Below are 23,058 nucleotides of genomic sequence, written 5' to 3'. Positions count from 1 at the left end.
CGTCAATCTGATTCCCTACTCGGTATACAAACATTTAGGTTTGGGTGAATTAAAACCCACCCTAACCACACTACAACTTGCTGATCGCTCTATTCGTGTACCAAGAGGGATAATTGAGGATGTGTTAGTCCAGGTCGATAGATTTTACTACCCTGTAGATTTTATCATCCTGGACACCGAACCCATCAATAACATGAGCACTCAGATTCCCGTCATTCTTGGTCGCCCATTCCTTGCCACGTCAAATGCAATTATCAATTACAGGAATGGTGTCATGGCTATGTCTTTTGGAAATTTGACATTGGAGTCAAACATTTTTTTCAATAACGGCAGCAACTCAGAGAATGATGACGATTTCCACGACATTAACATGATTGACTCTTTCGTGGAAGATACGACACCGCTAACCTTATCCTCCGACCATCTGGAGACGTGCCTGGCCCACTCCCATGATTTTGATGATGACATGATTAGGGAGACGTGTGCCTTGCTTGATACTGCACCGGTACTTGAAGTTAACCGGTGGAGGCCACAATTTGAAGAATTGCCACAAACCGATGTAGTGCCTCTACCGTCTAACCTCAAGCCGCCGAAGCTTGACCTAAAACCTTTGCCCTTTGATTTGAAATATGCCTATTTAGGTCAAGATGAGACATACCCGGTGGTGATCTCTGCCCCCTGGAGAAAGAACAGGAGAGTATGCTCATATCTACTATCATTGAGCATAAAGAAGCCCTGGGATGGACGATAGCGGACCTCAAGGGAATCGATCCCTCGATTTGTACTCACGCATATATCTTGAGGATAATGCAAAAACCGCTCGGCAACCACAACGCAGACTAAATCCAAATATGAAGGAAGTGGTTAAAGCTGCGTTCTTAAACTATTGGACGTGGGTATTATATACCCTATATCTGATAGTCAATGGGTGAGTCCAACTCAAGTGGTCCCTAAGAAGTCCGGAATCACCATCGTAGCCAATGCTAATAATGAACTCGTGCCAACTAGAGTCACTACTGGTTGGAGAATGTGCATTCACTACAGGAAGTTGAATACCGTCACAAGGAAAGACCACTTTCTGTAATATCCCAAGTAAATTTTGGTGGTATAATTTATTTATTTATTTATTGGGTTGTTCATTTTTTAAAAGAATTGTCCTATAAATATTAAAACTTGATACTAGTAACTATGATAGGATAGCACTTTCCTTGGTTGAACCCTACATCACATTGTCATATATCCCTTATAACTTTTTAACCACTCATTCAATTGATAAACTATCCGTACACTTACTTATTCATATTTTAAGGAACCTAACCACCTGTTTATTTTTTTCAATCTTAAATTCTAAATATTTTTTTATATAAATCAAGGGCCACAATTGCATAAGTCCACTTAACCAAATTCCTAAATTTCAGATTATGATATAATTTTCATAACTAAGATTCATATCAGGTTAGATTTCATTAAACGTGATCATACATATCACAGGACCAATACCATAATTATAATTCAAATGGTATATATTAAAAATGACACATATCTTTTAAATATTTTGTCCGATCGTAAAACCCTCCGTACATTTACCTTGAAATCACTAGATATATATTACATTCCATCTATAGGATTTTTGGACATCTCTATCATACCAAACAAAATGTCATATGATCAGATCCACCCATTTTTGGGACCCAAACAAATAGTTCGACATGACTATTATGATTCTTATATTTTTCTATAGAAACCATACCAATGAATTAAGATTCTAACAACTACAACTTGATCAATTTGGGCGCCAAGTAATCCCAGGATAAATACCCACATGTACAGACCTTTCTCAAAAACTAACCATCTGGACATTTTGTAAATGGCTATATGAGAATTCCAATCATCTATTTTATTTTTCAAAAATGTCCATCCAGTGGGTACTTATCAAAATCTGACGGTAGAGATCACCCATGTTCAGTGACCCAATTACAAAATTGAATTCATCATTACGTAGCGCTTAAAAACCCTTAACTGGGAATTTGTTCATTTAAGTTAAATCTTCAAAATGCGAGGTCCATCATCGATCCAAAACATCTAAGAGTGTAGATGCCCATGCACATAGACTATTCTTAAAACCATATTTGCACATGCCCATTTATATCCGAACTTATACCAAGACCTATTCACCTAATTTAAACCAAAATCCCTTAATTTCTACACTTAGATCCATTATGTCACCATCCATTGCAAATATGGATCATAACTCTCAAGCGGTTCATCTAAAAACTAACATTAATGGTTCATCATGAAGATCTTGTTATGCCCAACGCTCTTATCGGTTGATTTTGAGAAAATATCTCTTATGAGACAATTAGACCCACAAATCAATGGTGATCTAGGCTTAGAAAGTTAGTTCCGATTTTATATTTTAAAAGAATCTGTGTACACTTATATATATTATTTCACCCTGTACATCACACAACAAACTCTTATACTTTAAACCATCCATGAAACCATCTGTACACAAACTTTGTCTCCTGTCAAGGAACCTAGTGGACCATACACTTCTCATTTACAAAATCATCCAACCGCTCATCATTCATTTTTGTTATTATCATAGATCGTCTTATCTATTCAATCGATCATCGAACCAACGGTACACATTATACAACTTCGAAAATCATAAAACCTTACCGGTTTAGTTTTAGCGTGAGGGGTCATATTTCATATCAAATATGCGGTTCATACCAAACTTTGGATAATTTTCAATATATATGAAATCTATAACTCACTTGCGTTTCGTCCAGCAAAGAGAAAAAAAAACACGTGAAGATGAAAAATCACATGTGAAACCTCCCATGCATTAACATAAAGTGGGACCCACCTTATAATATAAAAGAGAAAGAGGGGAGACGTAAGTGACATCTCACTACCAAGCAGGAGAGAGAGAGAGAGAGGAAAGAGAAAAATGAAGAAAGAAAAGGAGGAAAGAGAAAAAGGAAATATATATATATATACACTTTTTCTTTTTATAAAAAAGTGAGTTTTCTCTCACTTGATATTTATGAAAACTCTATATAATTTAATTTAATTCATTTTATTTGTTAATTCAATTGTACTTATAATACAAATTTTCATCTTGGATGTACTTTTTAATTTGACGTAATTACTTACCCTGCTTCTTAAAATGTTGTTTAAATTATTATTTTTGTTGTCATTGCTTTAATATGATTTCATTGAAGTTTTATAGTCTTATTGTTAATCCTATCTTTAAAAATATGTATATATATATATATATATATATATATATATATATATATATATATATATATATATATATATATATATATATATATATATATATATATATTTGCAATTAGATTTTGTTTTGTTAAAAGTTATTGCAAAATCTTGAGTTTATATATATTTTTTATATAGATCTTAAATTGTATAAATCATGTTGCATGCTTATCTTTTTAATCAAGATTTAATAAATCATGTTGCATGTTTATTTTTTCATTGTATTTAAACCATGATCTAATAGATTATGTTGAATGTTTATTTTAATTTTTATGTAAAATTTTAATTGTCTACATACAATTTACATTGATTGAAAATTTTATTTTTAGTTTATTAAATCATGTACATCAAGTATTATGGATTGATTGAAGAATAGCAACCATTGAAGTTTTTTTTTTGAAATACTTAATTAATGAAATGTTAAAATCATGCATCATTAAAATAATTATGAAACACCAGAAAATAGGTGGGGCGATCAAGTCCTCTGGGTTGAAAATCCTTAAAGCGTAAATAGGTGGGGCGATCAAGACCCTTGGGTTGAAAGTCCCAAAAACCCAATTGGTACCTTTTGGAACCTCTACCGTACCCTTTGAGTGGGTGAGCATGTTAGGATTGCAAAAGGTTCCCACTGCCAGGTTCGGTAGGGTAGTAGTCTGACCAGCTAACGTACAAATGGGTCCCTCACTAAGTGCCCTTTGGATGGGTGAGCATATCATGCAAGAGGTTCCCATTGCCAGGCTAGGTGTTGTATTGGCGTGGGTGTTGGCCAACCGGTGTAAACTGGCCCTGGTGTTAAAAAGAATAAACCACACCTTTTATCATGAAGTATAGCATATGTTGATTTCATGCATTCATATTTCTTTGAATTTACATTGAAATTTTGTGTTTATTAAATCTCCCCATTTGTTGTTTTACCTAAATAGGTATTGTATCTTTTAATACTTTTATTCATGTTATATGAGGTTATTTTGAAACCTGTGTTGAGATTACTTACTAGGCTTCACAGCTTACCCTGTTGGGATTTTAAAATTTCAGGATCGGGATCACATGGAGGAGCTTAAAGAGATTTTCTTTTATTTATTTTTGTTTTTTACCATTTTCTAAATTAGTGTAATGAACATTTAGTAAGACAACATTATGATGACATGTGTTTGATGGTAATCTTGAATAGTCAGAACATGGACATGTTATTCTTCTTTAAATAAATGTTCGATTATAAAAATTTTGGATTGTTATATTTTATGAGTGAGATCATTTTGTCAATATACGTGTGGATTATGAAGTGTAAACATACAAAACATAAGTCATGCCTGCGGGTACGGAATCGGGGTCGAATATACCCAGGTGCCGGATTTCGGGGTGTGACACTTTCCTTTACCATTCATTGATCAGATCCTGGAAAGGTTAGCTGGTCATTCCTATTACAGTTTCCTTGACGGGTATTCGGGCTACAACCAGATAGAGATAGCCCCTGAAGACCAGGAAAAGACCACATTTACATGTCCCTACGGCACCTTTGCCTATCGACGGATGCCGTTCGGGCTATGTAATGCCCCTGCCACCTTTCAGCGATGTATGCTTAGTATCTTTTCTGATATGGTGGGGCAATATCTAGAGGTCTTCATGAATGATTTCTCTGTTTACGGTCCATCTTTCAGTAAGTGCTTGGAAAGTCTTAAATGTGTGCTAAAAAGATGTGAAGAAAAGAACTTGGTACTTAATTGGGAGAAGTGCCATTTCATGGTTCAGAAGGGAATTGTCCATGGGCATATCATCTCGTCCAAGGGAATCGAGGTAGATAAGGCAAAAATCGATCTTATCTCTAACCTACCTCCACCCAAGAACATCTGAGACGTGCGATCCTTCTTTAGGACACGCAGGATTTTACGGGCGATTCATAAAGCACTTTAGTCTCCTCTCTCGTCCTTTATGTACTCTTCTTCAAAAGGATGCTCCGTACGAGTGGACTGAGCAATGCCAGGAAGCTTTCACCAAGCTTAAGGGCACGTTAACCACTGCACCTATCATGTAGCCACCCGACTGGAGCCTTCCTTTTGAGCTTATGTGCGACGCTTCTGATTATGCTCTTGGGGCGGTCCTAGGCTAAAGAAAAGATAAGAGGCCCTACGTCATTCATTACGCGAGTAGGACTCTAAATCCTGCCCAAGTGAACTACTCGACTACGGAAAAGGAACTCTTAGCCGTAGTGTTCGCCTTGGATAAATTTAGGTCCTACCTGATCGGATCCAAGATCATTATCTATACAGATCATGCGGCACTGAAGTATCTTCTTTTTAAGAATGATTCTAAGCCCCGCTTGATACGATGGATTCTTCTACTCCAAGAATTTGATTTGGAAATTAAAGATAAAAGGGGAGTAGAAAACATTGTGGCCGATCACCTTTCTCGCCTTAATACCTCTGATCCCCTTGAGACGACCCATATCAATGATATGTTCCCTGATGAACAATTGTTCAGAATCTCCCATTCACCTTGGTTCGCTGATATTTCTAATTATCTTGCTACAGGTGCCATACCGACACAGTGGACTGCGCAAGATAAGAAGAAATTTTTCACCGAGGTGCGTAACTTTTTCTAGGATGATCCTTATTTATTTAAATATTACCCAGACCAAATCCTAAGGAGATGTGTACCAGACGATGAGCATCAGAGCGTCATCTCTTTTTGTCACTCATAGCCTGTGGTGGTCACTTTTCTGCTAAAAAGACCACGGCCAAGATTCTGTAGTGTGGCTTTTACTGGCCCACTATGTTTAGGGACACTCATGAGTTTTGCAAAGCTTGTGAGCGTTGTCAGAAATTGGGAGCATTGTCTCGTCGAAATATGATTCCTTTGAATCCCATCCTTATCATTGAAGCATTTGATTGTTGGGGCATCGATTTCATGGGACCATTCCCCCAATCGTTTAGAAATCTGTACATTTTGTACGTCGTGGATTATGTCACTAAATGGGTCAAAGCGATTCCGTGTCGAACTAATGACCATCACACGGTCATTAAATTCCTAAAAGAAAACATCCTTTCTCGATTCGGAATGCCTCGAGCCATCATTAGTGATGGGGGCTCACACTTTTGTAATAAACCATTTGAGAGCTTAATGAAGAAATACGGTATCTCTCATAAGGTGAGTACCCCATACCATCCACAGACAAGTGGACAAGCTGAGATTTCTAATAGGGAGATCAACCACATTTTGGAGAAAACGGTTAACTCAGATCGTAAGGATTGGTCAATCCGATTGACCGATGCCTTATGGGCATACCGTACCGCCTTTAAAACCCCTATTGGAATGTCTCCCTTTAGACTTGTCTATGGGAAAGCTTGTCACTTGCCTGTGGAGCTGGAACATAAAGCGTACTGGGCGATCAATAATCTTAATTTCAATTTGGACAACGCTGGCTCGCTACGCAAACTTCAATTGAATGAACTTGAGGAAATGCGGAATGATGCGTACAATAATTCGAGAATTTACAAGGACAAGATGAAAACATTTCATGACCAACACATTTTGCGAAAATCATTCACGCCTGGTCAGAAGGTCCTTTTGTATAATTCTCAATTACATCTCTTTCCGGATAAGCTTCGATCTCGTTGGACCGGCCCTTACATTGTTGTTACTATTGTTCCTCATGGGGCCATTAAAATTAGAGATCCTGACAATGGCAAGGAGTTTAAAGTCAATGGACATCGATTGAAACCATTTGTCGAGAAATTTGATTCAGAGGACATGTCCATACCTCTGACTGATCCTGTGTACCAGGATTGATCTCCTAGCCTAATGGAGGTATAGGTAGGTTTATCACTTTAATAGGACTAGAGCTGTTGCTTTATTTGTTTGGCTGAAGACTGTAAACTTAGCGCTCCTGGGAGGCAACCCAGCTCGTCATTTCATTTTGATTTTATCATTAGTTAGTTCAATGTTTGTGGGTAACATTACTACAAACCCTCACGAGACTACAACTCGTCCACTAGGGGTAACCTAGGGGTTTAAAAGCTTGTTGCATACGCTAAATGCAATCGAGAGCACCTACGAAAGTGGTATAGTTAGGATTTTATTTTTGTTATTTTTGTGTTGTCTTCTCTCTCGTGCTGACCGATGCCCATGCTGCAATCTCTTGGAAAGTGTCTCTCGATTCATCATCCAGGTACTATCTTTCCATCACTTCATATTCACTTTTCGTTGTCCCAAGTACATTGCATGTTTATTTCTTTTACATTGAGGACAATGTAGATTTTTGGTTGGGGGTGGGAGATTAGGTTTCCTAATCAGTGTTTCCTTGGTCTTGAGCAAAAGTTGTGAAAATTTTTAATTTTTCAGGCTTTCTGATGAATTCAAAGTGATTTTGACGGCCATCTAGGGCACTTAGAATTTCAAGATGCCTGATGTTGGTACTTTATGACTCTTGGATTCAGTTATCTATCAAATTTCACAGCTAAGTTTGAATCGTTAATCCATTACTAGAATTTGTAAACATTGATTGAGACATGAATTCCCAGGACACATCTCGCGTGCATATTAAGGTTTCAGTTTGATATTGAAGGATTAACTTGGTAATCACTAAACATGAAAGAAACCAACTTGAAAAATTGAATGGATTTGGCGAACAGTCTTTACCATAGGTTTGCTCCCTATAGGTGAGGATTCGATTCCCCATGGATGATATTTGAAAAAGAGTTGGGTATACAGTCCTTACCTTAGGTTTGCTCCCTATAGGTAAGGATTTGATCCATCTTCTTGGCATTACTTTTAATGAAAAAGTCAAAAATTAAAAGAATAAAAAAAATAATGTGTGAGGCAAGTTCTGGTTATCGTGAATTCTCTTATTGGTTACCAATGATATCTTTAAATAGAGAAGTGAATTTTAATGTTGATAATTCGAGATTAGACTATGCATCCATGGAATTTAATGTTTAGAATTTTTCTAATTGATGGACTAATATTTTGAACTTAATTATGAAGTTACCGTGTGCTTAATTCTAGGAGAGAAAGTAATGCCAACATTCATGAATCTTAGAATTCGAGTATCTGAATTGTTTTGCATAAATCTCTTGAGTTTGTAGAAAGTGTCCTGTAATTCTCAATTTATTTTTCGCATACCTTGCTCGGGACTAGCAAGATGCTGGTTGGGGGTTGTGTTGAGGGTCAAATATTGCATATCAGACCCCAGTCATTGCCAGGATTTACAAACATAGTATTGTTTAACGGCCTGATTTAATCATGTTTGTGATGCAGGGCATATTCGCGAGCTTGGACTGGAAAAGGGTACTAAGAGCATGGATTTAACAGTCTGAAGTCACCAAGGCAAGCGTCGGATCCTAGGAGACCAAGATCGACAGATTTGCATGCCAAGGATCTAAGAAAATCGAGGAACTGAAGCTCAAGTGGCCTGAAAAGTGTCCAGAATGCAAGATCATAGGGTTCCCACCATCTGATCAGTTCGAAACTTCATACGTGGCCTGAGGACCATAAAGTAACCGTACACATCGAATTTCATCCATTTGATCCCTGTGGAAGTGGCCTAACGGACATATCAGCCCATAAAACCATTGATTTTGGGGCCCACCTGATATCTGGATATACTTCAATTTTGGTTTCAACCCCTTAAATGAGATAGAAAAACGGATAGATGGAGCGGATTTTGCATGAACATCATGATGGGCCCCACCTTAGGTTGCATGTGTACACAGTACATGGGAGTGTGATGTGCACTGAACCCATGAAATCGGTCAACGTGCTCGCTGACCGATCCCTTCTAAAAAACGAGTTCTCTCACCTGCGAACGCAAAATAGAGCTTGCGGACGTGTTTTTGTGGGCCACCATCATGATGCGATGGTCCGATCTGGACCGTCCATTGGAATTCCACGGGTCCACTGGCTAAAACCTAGGTGGCAGTTTTGCTCCAGGCAAACACCGTACGTACATGAAGACTCAAATGCAGGAATGGACGGTGGGAACGAAGATCGCATGGGCCACACCGAATCTAACATAAAACCAGCCGAATCTTACTGGTTTTTCGATGGAAATCTAATGGTCGGCGTGGATTTATCCATCACCGTCAATCTTGGGCCCCCCTACCATCACAGCGCGTAAACCGAAAGCTCTGTTCGCGAACGGCTTCTGCGGACGAGCCGGGTGGGCCACCATCAAGGTCTCAAGTGTCTGATCCGGACCGTCTACCTTGTCTGGGGCATAGTTTAATTTAAAACCGCAAATTTTGGAGAATGCATGCAAGATACAGCGTGCACAGGCTAAATCGCAAGGGAAACCGACTCCTTGTGAAACTGGGGAACCTTGGTCGTTCTGTGATCAGCGGGCCACTCTCTGATGCGATCAGGACCATAAAATCTCATCCCAGGGGTCAACCGACCAATGCCAAGAAGTCTGACCGGATCAGATCATGCAACAAGCCCTGCGTTGCTGAGTTTTATTCCAAGAAGCTGTCGCGTTCTTGTTTCGCACGCGGTTGCGAAAGAAGCTGCGAAAACTCCACTGATTCTTCTTTTGCGTAAAGGAGGCTTCCGCACCGACCTCCTGGCTCTATATGAGGAAAAAGAAAAAGAGAGAGAAGGGGATCTACGGCTGGAACGTGAGCAAGAGGGTGGGGACGGAAGAAAGGAGGAAGAACCAGGAACGTGAACAAGAAGAGAGTATTGTTTTTTTTTTAGTTCTTTTTATTTTGTTTTATTATTATTATGAGATCTAGCCGCATCATGACGGGCTAACCTCTTAGCTAGGGCTAAGAGGGGAAACTTGTAGGATAATGGGAGTTTTTTTATGCCTTTTTGTTTAAACTAAACTAATATTGTTTTTTTAGTTTAATTGAGGAATTGTTTTTAGTTTTTTATGGTCTGTTGTGACTAAAATTACAGCGGGTCTGCGATGGTTTTGAACATTTCCTTTTCTCTTTTGATGTATATGACGTCAGGAAGCCCTGTTGTTCACCATCGCCTCCTGGGCATGGTAGGATGATGGTATCCTTCCTAACCTTCATGCATTGTTGAGTGGTTGGTAATTAGTTTAATTCCGTTGGTTGCTTTGCCTCCTGGGCATGGTTTAATAATGGAATCCATTCTAATTCATATACCTTTCATCTCTTTAAAACTATATTAAAAGAAGTTCAGTTTAATTTTCATGGTAATGGCATAAGATCTCCCTGATCTCTACAAGTGGATCCTCTGAATCCCTAGTTTCCTTCCTCTGAATTACTTAAGTTTTAGATAATTATTCCGCAATTATTTCCTAAATTCTATTTGTTTTAGATCGCATCTTAGATTAGTTCTATTTCTACCTAGTTTCAGGAAATGTATAAGTTTTAGTCCTTGTGGATTCAACCTCGGTCTTACCGAGTTTATTACTACATCACAACCCTGCACTTGGGGTGTGAACACTAGGCCATGGACACGGTCAAACTGAGCGGACCCGTGCCCGTATAGGAATGAATTTCTCCTCCTTTCCCGCTTTCAGTAGTGTTTGAAAGATGCCATTGCTGGAATAATCGTGGCCCACCATGATCATTCCCTTGGATGATTTGAACCATCCATCATGTTCAAGGCGTGGCCCTAACTAAGACCCAACTATTTTCACGTGATATAAAGCACGTGCATGTGCACAAATGCTAGCCAAATCCAATGGGCGTGCGACTTTCTCCGAAAATGGAAATCTGCTGCGTTGCTAGGTTGGCAATCCACATTCCTCCATTCTCTTTCATCCTAGCCGTCCGCAAACGCCTCTACAAGCATTCAAAGGGCAAAATCCCAGCCGTTGTTGGAGCTCACACGGATCGAAGGTGCATGTACATAAACGGAAAGGTTTTACCATTCTTTCTTTAGTGGCTCCCATAAATGGAAACCCTAACTTCTAGTCGATCTTAGCCATCCATTTGACAAGATCTCAGTCATCCAAGTTCCTCGATTAGGTTTCGAACATCCAACGTATATAAAAGAAAAGGATCAGTTGATCTCTTCCCTACTCTTTCTAGTTTTTGCAACCCTAGCTTCCAAGCCATCCACTCGAACCTTAGATGACTTCAGAATCTCACAACAGCCGCAACAGTCATGGACATTAATCTCCCCAAAGATTTCAGGAGATTCTCACGGCTGCACTCGAGAAACGGTAGACTCCATTCTTCATTCCCACCAAGAAAACCACTGTGAAGCTTCGATCCATCTATCCTTCAAATTCCATATAGTTCATACGAACTGTTCAGAAGAAAGAAAATGAGAAAATGCCACTAATGGCCATTTTCTTCTTCGTTGCATCTACCGAGTTCGGGGCAGGTTATGGGTTGAGTCTGCTCGAGTCCAGACTTCGTGAAGGTCTGTGAGGAAAGAAAAGAGAAGGGAGAAAGAAATAAAAGAAGAAACAAAAAGGGGAGAGAGAGAGAGAGAGAGAGAGAGAGAGAAGAAATAGAAAGAGAGCAAGAGAGGGGATAGGAGCTTGACTTGCTGTCGAGTCGGGCGATCCATAGAATCGCTGTCGAGTCAGGGCAGGGTTGGGACGTGTTTGTCCCGATCTTTGCTAGGGTTCTAACAAAGAAGAGGGAGAAGAAGAAGAAATCAGCAGAGAGAGAGAGAGAGCCATCTCGAGTTAACTCGACTCGGTTGAAACTCGCTGGGACGAGTTGCGCGAGTCAGGCAGGTTTTGTTTAGTCTAGCAACCTTACTAGCATATGGGTTTGAGTGAAAGAAAAGAGAGAGAGAGAGAGAGAGAGAGAGAGAGAGAGAGAGAGAGGAAGAAAAGAGAAAAGTGTGGAGGGGAGGTGTTGCCGAGTTAGTTCCGGTTAAGAGGCGAGGTTCGCCTCCAAACCACATTAAATTGCATCGAGGCGAGTTGTCGAGTCAAGTTATGTAAGTCAACTTTCTCCCCAAAACAGATTGCTTCGAGCCATTATTATCATTAGTATTGCTATGATAATTGTAATTATTAAGCATGATTAACCATTAGAAGATTATCCATGCTGATATTAGTTATTATAAATAAAAATTACAGTTATTAAATATTAGTATTTTATTTATCATTCTTAAATATTTATCACTGATAGTAGATTGTACTAATTGGTATCATCATAATGATTATTTTGCTACGTTATCTAATATCTATTATAACACTAATGTTAATAATATTTTATAATTATTAAAATTAACATTATAATTAATTTTAAAAGTGCCCTGGTTTGTCAATTAGAGTGAGGATTGAATCAGCTAGACTGCAGAGCCTCATAGGAAGATCAATTTAAAGTGTCTGCCTCAATCGGATGCGTGCAAGCTCGCCACAAGTAAATCTAAGCCTCGCATCCCATGTCCCAAAACACCAGGTATATAAAACCCTTAAAACAAACTAGAACATCATAGGGTTTTTTTAAGTTAAGAAAACTTTTTCAAAAATTAGAAAATTCTCTAAGTTTTCTTGTTTTGTCGATTTTATCGATGCACATCTCGATATGATCGACCTATGCTGTCAATGTCCTTGATGCTTAAACGATATCATTGAAATGAGGACTAAATACGTCCAGCAACCACATATACCTCTGGATGGATTTATTGATGAATTGATATACCTAACGATGTCATCGATATTTGAATCTCGAGTCCATCGAAGGTGACTCGATAATATCGACAGACAGATCTCCGGTGCTCCTGTTTTTACTTGTGAAAATCACATGTGCATCGATATATCGAAGCCCTTCTTAATACCATCGAAATTCAAATATCGATGATATCAGAAGGCCCACGATGTTATCGATTATGGGCGCCTAGTCTTCCAGCAATTATTTCAGGATAGTTTATCTATGATCGAGGGTCACTTGATAGAATCGATATTCAAATATCGATGATATCGGTACAGTTTCGATGACATCGAACAGGGACAGAAACTGTCCAACAAGCTTAAACGAAAATCCCTTGGATTTATCGATGCCTCGACACATCTATCGATATCATCGACATTCAAATTCTGATGATCTCAAAGGTCCCTTAATCATCCTTGTAAACCTGAAATATGTCATATCAAGTCTCTCTCATTTTTCAAAGTATCGATGAATCGAACCTCTCATCAATGATATCAGAGTTCGAAATCCGATGACATCGACATGTGTTTCGATTCCATTGACCAGCTGGTAAAAGGGTTCAAAAGCGTATGACATTTAGGTTTGTGTCATCGAGCGGCATGTCGATGCAATCAAGAGTATATGCTTGATGATATCGACCCTGCTCGATGATATTGACCCTGCTCGATAATATCGAACTCTGTCATAAATATGACCGTTTTATATCCGTTGAAAACTTTTGCCTATATAAAGAAAACTTGTCTATTGTTACTGGTAGAGAAAGAAGAGAGTGCTTTTGAGTGTTTTATCTTAGATCATATACCCAAAGCCCTTTCTCTTATGGGAGTTCATCCTCCAATCCACCCTCATCATTGATATTCAATAGAGTGGATTGGGAAATGAACTTCCTCATTTAAGGATCCTCCAGCTACTACCTTAATGGCAAATCATTAAGCTGGGATGCCTTGAATGCATAGATGACTGGAATCACTCTATCTTCCTTATAGAAAAACATTTAATAGAGTAGGATTCCGTCTTGACCTTGACCCAACCCGAAGCCGTATATTGGTACATCATCTGTGTTACGGAGCAAGGAAGCAAAAGATTCTTCATCAACAAGGAGATCTTCGTCAATGTGCTAAATGAGACTCATCTACTTATTTGTAAGTTATTAGAGTCCAAAGGATACTTTTGATCATTCCTTTTTAGGATTGAGTCTAAGGTGTTTCTCACCCTTGTAAGCCCTCGCAGGAGGCCTTCGGCGGGAGTGTATGTGGTGGGTGCATTGTGTTGACCCTTGCTCTGTAGAGAGCATAAACAGTTAGGTTCCTTGTGTGGATCCTTAGCCAGTGTGCTTAAAACTGGGTGCATTGTGTTGACCCTTGCTCGTGGGAGCATAAACAGAGGTTCCTTGCATGGATCCTTGGCCAATGTACCTAACATTGGGTGCTATGTGTTGACCCTTTCTCAAGGAGCATAAACAATTAACCTCAGTGTAAGTTGTAAAAGTGGTGAACCTGATTTAAAACCTTAGGTTTGAGGTGAACCGCTGTGAAACCTCCTTAGTGAAATCCAGTATACTCAAGGGTTGAGTGCGGTTACCGGGAGTGGAGTAGACAAGTAATCGAACCACTATAAAAATGATTGTGTTAAAGATTGTTATTCTTTTATTTGTGTGATTTGCTTTAATATTTTCATATCTGAATATCTGTGATCACACCTCACACACTTACACAGTCATATCCATCATAAACTAGTTTGCATATTATTTACTTCTTAAATAGTTTGTGATTGGATCCTCTACCGGGCTTGGAAGCCAGTAGAGTTACCCTTGAGTAATCCTAATATGTGCCTGTTGTTAGGATTAGTGTAATAGAAGTTTAAACAAACCATAAAACTTTAAAAAGTCCTATTCACCCCATAGGACATATTGGCATATTCCTACTTCAACTAAAGCGGCATTTACCGATATTTCAAATTTCACACCAACTAGGGTTCAAACCCTAAAAATATAGCCTAGACCTAAACTCTAGGATGAAATCCTAGACCTAAGTAATCTAAACCCTAGGTTAATACTTTAAGCATAAATAGTGTGTTAAGTTAGATCTAATGGTACAATTTCATAATTCATGGTAGGATCCAAGCATAAGGGCATGCCTACCTCAGAGCAACATTTATAGATGGTTCAAAACATAAGGTGATGAACCTTTTCCCTTGAGCTTTCCTCTTCCTTGTTAGTTTAAGTACTAGTTCATTCTATTTCTACTAATAATTGATATCTCTAATTTATGATAACTTGTGTTAGATATTGGATCTGATTATCAATCATGTGCTCAACACTTAACTTGTATGAATATCCATATGTTGTACTTGTGTATCTTTCATGTTTATGGATTACTTGAAGAACTTGAACTGTTACATCTATCAGTGGAAAACCCCACTTATATATGTACGTCCAGACTTGGGATGTAACTTAACTGATTGTGATTGTAATGAACCCTCACTTGTGGCTACTTTGATTGATGGATTAAATGAAACATTAATGTGGGCTTACCATCCATGGATTGTTTTCTAATTAATAATTGCCTCTTGCGACCCTGATTATTGCATATTTTGCCCAAGGCGGCTTGATGTATTATTTTTTGTGACCATGCGATGAAATGTCTCATTTGTTTGACTTTGATTGGCCACTGGTTGAGGAGGATGTCATTAAACATCCTAATGATGGAGTCTCATGAGCTGGGGATGGTGGAATGGGATACTATACCTGAGCTGTCGGCCTATGCTGGGTGATGAGCCCCCTATAATGTCCTTTGAGCTTTTCTAAATTGGCTACTTTCAAATTCGAATAATAATGGATGGAATTAATCATGCATTTATGGCACTGCATTCTGAATGGATTGACTGTTTAAAAGGTCCATTCTCTTACTAGGGATGAGCCGACTGTTTGAAAGGCTTATCCCTATGCTTGAATGAGCCAACTATTTGAAAGACCCATTCTTGCTTAAGTGAGCCGACTGTTTGAAAGGCCCACTATCTTACTTGATCGGGTCGACTATTTGAAAGACCCATTCCCTTGCAAGTTGAATGAGCTGACTATTTGAAAAGCCCATTCTCCTGCCTAATGGACCGACTGTTTGAAATGTCCATTCTCTTATTAAAAATGGGGTTAAATATTTGAAAGACCCATCCTATTGCTTAAATATGCCGACTATTTGAAAGGCCCATTCTTTGATTAAATGAGCCATGTAAGGCTCGAATCCTAGTCTGTACTGTTCCATTAACTCCTGCGATCCTTCCCGTCGAATTTCGGCAACCTGCGACCTATAATCGACATTTGCGCGTGACCCTAAGTCAAATCATGTAGATTTGAGTCAGCTTAATCTGAGACTTGTACAATTGCGACTGCACCATTGTCGCGGTTCCAACGCCGCGTCTAACACACCGATCTGATACTCTTGCCAGGAGATGTGGGTTGGCGCTTATTTTGAAGAAACGCCGTGCATTTACGAACCCAAGAGAATCTTTACAACCATCCCGTCAATCAATCAATCAAAGTACACAACTCATGCTTTCTTTCTCCCCAAGTCAAGCAACCTACCAAGTCAACTCTCAAGTCAAGTATACTATCACCTCACATCCATCACCTTTCTCTTACAACCACTCCTTCTCTCTCTCTCTTTCTCAACACATTTTCCAAGCAAGCAAACGTGGTGGACGTCCAAGTTCTCCCAAGAGAGAAAAAGTGAGTGTTGTGTAACCCACTTTCCACGCCAAGATCTATCATCCTAGCCCTTCATTTCTCATTACCCTCCATCAAAGTGAGACACAAGGAGATCGGCGTTCCATCGGACTAAGAAGATCAAACGGTGGGTGTTTCTATAGGCTTAGATTTCATTTTTGATGATGGGCCAAGTGAGGCCTACCTATTGATGGTATGGATCTCACTTTGGACCCTTGATGTGGCCGATGGCCCATCTTGATTCTCATGATCATTCCATGATGGGGCCATTCTCCATGGACCCCATCATGATGTTTATTTTCCATGTATGGATAGGGTCATCTAGATCTTGCATTTCAGTGAAAAATGGATCTCCATTGTTGATTTTAATCGGTGGTCCCATATGTAATAGGACCCACTTAATGTATGTTGTAATGAATGGAAGGGAGGGCCCATAGTGCCGGGGTCCCTCCATCATCACGTCTCTCTCTCTCTCTCTCTCTCTCTCTCTCTCTCTCTCTCCTCCCTTCATTTTGTGGCCCACATGATGAGTGTATGTGATATCTACACCGTCCATCAAATGGACCCCATAGCTGTCCAAGCCATGTGGGCCCTACCCTCTAGATAATGGGAAAAACACAAATATCAGATTTATCCAAATCAGGTGGGCCACGTCCATGTGGGACCCACCTTGATGAAACATTCATTCAAGCCGTCCGTTCAACATCCTTGAACGCTGGATGTGGTTTCTTTTAAAGTGTGAGCAGACAGTGAGGTGTACTCATAGCAAATATATATATATATATATATATATATATATATATGGCAGTTTGATTTTTAAAGCTTTTTGGGTAGGCCACTCCTACAGGTCCCACCTTGATGTAAGGATCAAATCCACGACGTCCATCCTGTTTCTTAGCTCATTTTAGGCGTTGAGCCAAAAAATGAAGCCAGTCCGATTATTTGGCGGGCCTAGTATAGAAAATAGTAGTTTTCACCGTTAAAATTCACTTTGACCTTTCTATACACTGAAACATGCCAAATATTGAGCTTGTTTGATTTGTCTTGAGCCATAAGGGCCAGTGGATAGGGTGGATTCTCCTAATGCGGGCCCCACTTACGAAAAACCCCACCAAAATGAAAACAAAAAAAAATAAAATAAAATAAGAGCAGCAGCAGGCGCTGTTGCTGCTGACCGTCAGAGGATGCAGCAACGTCTTGCGTTAGGCGTGAAAGGGGCCAGGGACATGGGTCCGAGCCATGGGCCCCACCGTGAGGTGTGCTGGACGTCAACATCGTGCATTTGGTAGGCCCCCTTAGAGTAGTGGGCCACCCCAAAAATCAGTTGTATGTGGAACTCATGTGGCCCACACGGCAGGAAATAGTGGGATTGAGCGTCTGCCATTGAAACCCTTTTTGGGTTGTCACAGAAGTTTTGGATCATTATGAAATTTATTTTTCTTCTTCATCTGGGTCTGCGTGACCTTATTAACAGATTGGATGGTAGATAAACGTTATGGTGGGCCCCACGTGGGACCCACTGATGTAAGTGTTTTACCCACACTGTCCCCACATTTGGGAGTGGGACGGCTGGTGTACCTCACTCCAGCTACATAGCTGTTGTAGTGGCGTCACCAAGTTCCATGGGTCCCACTTGTTTCATCCACGCCGTCCCTCTATAGGACCCACCATGATGTAAGTGTTGCATCCAAGCCGTCCAACCATTTTGAAAGCTCATTTTAAGGCTTGAGACTAAAATAAGATAGATCTAGGATCAAGTGGACCACATTACAAAAAACAGTGGGTTTGAATGTCCACCATTAAAAACCCTTGGACTATAGGGTTTGGACCAATATGATATTTGTTTTCCCCTCTTAATCCAGGTCTTTATGACCTTATGATTAGATTAGGTGGAAAATAAACTTGACAGTGGGCCCTGTGATTTGTTTAACAGTGAGAATTATTATCTCCACTACTATTTGTGATTTGGTCCAAATGATCCTTTAATATGATTCATTTTTTTGGGAATTTATGAGGCCTGTTATTGGGGCCCACCTTGATGTGTATAGGCCTACTGTCGAGGCCCATGTTACGAGGCCCACCTTGATATATATGAGGCCTATGGGTTGAGGCCCAATGGGATGTACACAAGATCCATTGCAATGTGTGATTCCACCATGGTTTATGTAATGATGTTTATAGCGGGCTATGCCTTAGGAGCAATGATGGCTTAACGTTCACATTGTAAGTACAATGTTGGTTAAATGTTCGCATTGTAACTCTCCTTAGGGCCCATTGATAGGCCCATACTTGTTGTGTGTAGGCCATCTAGGCCCATTCTCATTGTAAGGATAGTTCATCACCATATAACATAGTATAACTCCATGATTCATGTCCATACGCATCATATATATGCTTGATATGAGGAATGTTTGATCATAGCACAAGCCGTTGGGCTAAGACATTTACGGGACTCCTTATGAGACGGAGTGCCCCACATGATCGCGCGGTACGCGCAAGATTGCTGCATGACTGGTCGATGTGACTCATGCATTTCGCATATGTGTGACATGATCGTTGTATGCCCTAGTGACATCAGGGCCATGGCTCACAAGCACATCGTGGATGGCCAAATCGAATACCGAAAATACTTAGTTCTAGCACTGTAGGCACTTAGGATGTCCTTGGGTGAAAGTTCCAAAACCTTTTTGGTACTAGGAGATGCTCCAACGTCGAGACCAAGTGGATACACGAGCACAGGAGTGTCGAATACCTATAGGCCACGTCTCCCACTGTGTCGTGGTCGGTTGGAAGGGGGTATGGCCTTCTCTGCTCGAGTGAGGGGGTTGTAAGTTAGGCTGAGTTTGACCAGCTCGCAAATGAGTCCGGTATCGACGAGCCGGGTAGGTATTGTCTGACTACTAGTCAGGCGGATAATGTGGTCTATTCCACTTATTGGGCTGTGCAACTAGGGAGGCGGCAGTTAATGTGAAGTGTATTAGACCCCGGTGATATCCCAGAGAGAAACTGTATTGATATGTGTACTTGATGAGGACTAGTATGCTTGCTTTGCATCTCGCATATGACATTTGAACACATAGGCCTCGCATCGTACGGTCTTAGTATGGCCGATAGCATTCATGCCCTGCATCACATAGCCTTGGTATGACTGATTGTATTCATGGACTTGCTCGCATATTTCCGTATTACTCTAATATTGTATACTTGGCACTTACCTTGTGCACACACTTACACCACTCTCTAAGCTTTTGTAAGCTTATGCACGACCATTGCGTGCAGGTGTCATTGGATCGCAGCAGCGTTAAGGCATGAGTGCGTATCGGATTATTTTGGAGCTTTTTTATCACATTGTATTTCCCTTTCCGCATTGTACTTAAAGTTTTTGATATAGTGAATATGTGGTGATGTTGTTTTATGACTTGGTTATGCTTGTGGTTATGCTCCATTATAAAAAAATAATGAAATTCATACTGAAAATCCTCCTTGTAGGATCCCAGGATCGGAATCTGGCATATAAGTGTCGGGATCCGAGAATGGGGCACTACGGAGGCTATCGGTGCCGGATTCGGTGATCGAGAATTTTGTGAGCCCATTTTCTAAATTTAGGGCGTGACAAGCCGACTATTTGAAAGGCCCACTATCTTACTTGAGCAGGTCGACTGTTTGAAAGACCCGTTCCTTTGCAAGTTAAATGAGTCGACTGTTTGAAAGACTCTTTCTCTTGCCTGAATGGACTAACTGTTTGAAAGGTTCATCCCCCTTTTAGGGATGAGTTGATTGTTTAAAAGGCCCATCCCTAGGCATGAATGAGCTAACTGTTTAAAAGGCCCATTCATGTCTAAGTGAGCCGACTGTTTGAAAGGCCCACTACCTTGTAAGTTGAATGAGCTGATTATTTGAAAGGTCTATTCTCTTGTACGAATAGATTGACTATTTGAAAGGTCCATTCACTTAGCTAACTAGATGTGCATCCCTAGTTAATGTGCATCCACGCACCCATGCACTTGAATAAGATCGCGTCATGAAATGTTTTGTAAGTCTTATTGTTTAAAATTATGCTTAACTAATGCGGCGATGTGTAATCTTGAGAGGAATTCATACTGAGCTGGCCACTCATCTATCGAATATATAACCATACAGGTAGCCTAGGTGGTTTAAATAATATCTATATTCAGATTGATGGAGAGCAAGGCAAAATTATCAGGGATGCATGACTATATCTGTCAAGAGAAGTTGCGCGATCTTGTAGCTTAAGTTTATATTCAAATTATTATTTCTCATGTGTTAAATTGTGTATTTCTTATATCTGTTAACATAGAGACATTGGTTTGTATAAGTCATTTGGGCAACCGCTCGTATATTTTGAATGTAAGTGTAAATTTTCCTTTATGTTTGATTTATCCATCTTCCACTAAACTGCTAACTTTGAAAGAAAAAGAAAAGAAAAGAAAATTTAAATTTGACTATCTTTAAAGGTTAACACTCGGGTTTTTTGAGAACGAGTCATATACTTGGGTTTCGAAAACCTGAGGCGTTACAGTAAACTATAGAAAACTGAAAATATTCCTTAAATTCAAACTAGAAATCAATGAAGTTCAACATAAATAAGAATTAAAGCAAGATAAACATCCCAACACGCTACAAATTTTACCTCTTAGCCCTAGTTAAGAGCTTATCTAGTCATAGCTAACTCAAAACTATAAGAAAAATAGAAAAATGTACTAGAACCCATAAAGAAATCGGAGTAGAAGAATGTCGTCGGTGCTCTACCTAAGCCTCATTTTTTTTCTTTCCAAACCTTAGAAGATGCTTTGAAGCATCCTAGGGATTCCTCTTTATAGTTGTGGAACTCCAACTTTCGTACAGAGTTGGAAAAATCTAGAAACCACCTCAAATTTACGCACTATGCGTAGTTTCCCAAAATAGACTCAGAGTTTCAGAATATGCTTTTTCAAAACAATTTTAGGAATATGTTTGTTTTAAGGACAACTTAAGGATTCCTTTTCTTCACTTCAAATCTTTGATTCTCTTCATTCCTCACTTGATTTTCTTGGATTTTTAACATGTGAATTCTTCATTAATGACTTTTAAATCTCAAATCTTTATTTAGTAATCTTTTGAGCATAAATCTTTCTTTTAGCATCAATTTCACCTTAAGCTCTCGAAATCACTTCGCACATGAAAATATGTATAATTAAATTGATTAAGCACTATCATGTTTATAAAATCAAGGTATAAATAAAGGGAAATATGCAATATTTCATACTCAACATTATCTGAATGAAGGAATTGTGTTTGGGACATTACTACATATGGTGTTTCATTGTAATATGGTATTTACTTTGCCTTCTAGTTGTCAAGCCAGAACAGCCCAGACAAGTAGAATGCCAAGTGATGTGGAAGAATTCAATCTCCCAATAGTAATACAACATACTTCTTTTTCATCCGTGGAGATGACCATAAATAAACCCAAGTCGAATGAAACATCACATGTAAACACAGTCACAGTGAAATCAAGAGCTACGTCTAAAAGAATAGTTATAAAAAGACCTACTCATAGCATGATGTAACATCTCAAGCTATTGTACATATCTTCTCATCTTGAAGGATGCCCAACCACCAGAATCATGGTCGACAATGGGATCGTCGTCAACCTTTTACCACTGAGAATGATGCCAAAATTAGTAAAGAGAGCGGGAAATTTGATTATGTCAGAGGTTATTGTTAGTAATTTTGTTGGTCACATTACGAACACTCAAGGGGTTCTATTAGTCAACTTGACTGTCGGATCAAAATGGTATTGGCTCCATTCTTTGTGGTTAATACGTCGTCCAGCTACAATGCCCTATCGGATCCATTTATTTGCATAAATTCCGTCATCTCTACATTAGTTCATAATCTTCTAGAATTAGGATAAAGTTGAACTAGTCCTGGCCAATAATAAACACTTCTTGACTACTTCAAATGCAAATGAAGCCTATTATTATGGAGAAGTAGGGCCAATTCGGTTCACTGGGAGGAACAAGTTCGGTCGATTGAATGGAATATCTATAAAAAAGAATCCAAACAGTGTTGTGCAAGATATTATAGAAGTAATCCATCTGGTCAATAACCTGCCGATGGATATTGTTTCTTATCGGTCGGTTCCAAACTGTACCATTGAAGAAGTCCCATGATCAGTACATCAGAAAATAAGCAATACCTAGCTAAATTTATGGCTAGAATAAGAAGGCTTGAAGAAAGCCTGAGAGATGTTAAGGATGGCTATCTCATGAACTTGGCCGATATGGATGTCTCGATTGATGAAGATGACATGGAGCTTAAAGAAGGGGGACTCTCGGCTCCAAGTTCAAGACCCTTTGGTGGAGGTCAACTTAGGGACCGAGCAAGACCCAAAACCTAGGTTCATTAGTGATTTGCTAAAACCCCAAGAGAACATGCAATTGACTAACTTGCTCAACG

This window comes from Magnolia sinica, chromosome 17 (assembly GCF_029962835.1).
Source record: "Magnolia sinica isolate HGM2019 chromosome 17, MsV1, whole genome shotgun sequence".
In the NCBI taxonomy this organism is placed as follows: domain Eukaryota; kingdom Viridiplantae; phylum Streptophyta; class Magnoliopsida; order Magnoliales; family Magnoliaceae; genus Magnolia; species Magnolia sinica.
Note: the sequence above shows the minus strand (reverse complement) of the source record.